A 914-nucleotide genomic window follows, 5' to 3' on the forward strand; every position below is an offset into this window, starting at 1 on the left:
AAGCGATTTCTATGGTTGTCGAACCCCAAGGTGTGCTTACATGTTGGTCGTCAAGACTCGCAGTTTGGGCCGATTCTAGCCCGTTTCTTGGACCTTTACTCACTTTTGGGGTCCTGAAGTGATTTCCACGATTGATGAACCCCAGGGTGCGATTACGTGTCGGTCATCAACACTCACAGTTTTGGCCGATTCTGGCCCATTTCGTGGACTATTACTCACTGTTTTGGCGTCCGACAGTGATTTCGACGATTAACGAACCCCGGAATGCGTTTACATGTCAGTCATCACCACTCACGGTTTTGGCCGATTCTGGCCCGTTTTGTGGATTATTACACATTATTTTGGCATCCCAGAGTGATTTCCACGATTAACGAACCCCGGGATGCGTTTACGTGTCGTTCATCACCGCTCACGGTTTTGGCTGATTCTGGCCCGTTTCATGGACAACAACTCACCGTTTTGGGTTCCCAAATCGATTTCCATGGTTGTGGAACCCGAAGGTTCGCTTTCATGTCGGTGATCAACACTCACAGTTTGGGCCCATTCTGGCCCATTTCTTGGACTATTACTGTTTCGGGCTCCCGGAGTGGTTTCCACGATTGACGAACCCTAGGGTGCGTTTACGTGTCGGTCATCAGCACTCATAGTTTTTTCTGATTCTGGCCTGTTTCCGGGACTATTACTCACCGTTTTGTGGTCCCAAAGCAATTTCTATGGTTGTCGAATCCCAAGGTGTGCTTACATCTTTGTCGTCAGGACTCGCAGTTTTTGCCGATTTTGGCCCGTTTCTTGGACCATTACTCAGTTTTGGGGTCCCGAAGTGATTTCCACGATTGATGACCCCGAGGTGCATTTACGTGTCGGTCATCAACACTCACAGTTTGGGCCGATTCTGGCACGTTTCTTGGACTATT

Source organism: Triticum aestivum, chromosome 4B (genome assembly GCF_018294505.1).
Source record: "Triticum aestivum cultivar Chinese Spring chromosome 4B, IWGSC CS RefSeq v2.1, whole genome shotgun sequence".
NCBI lineage: Eukaryota > Viridiplantae > Streptophyta > Magnoliopsida > Poales > Poaceae > Triticum > Triticum aestivum.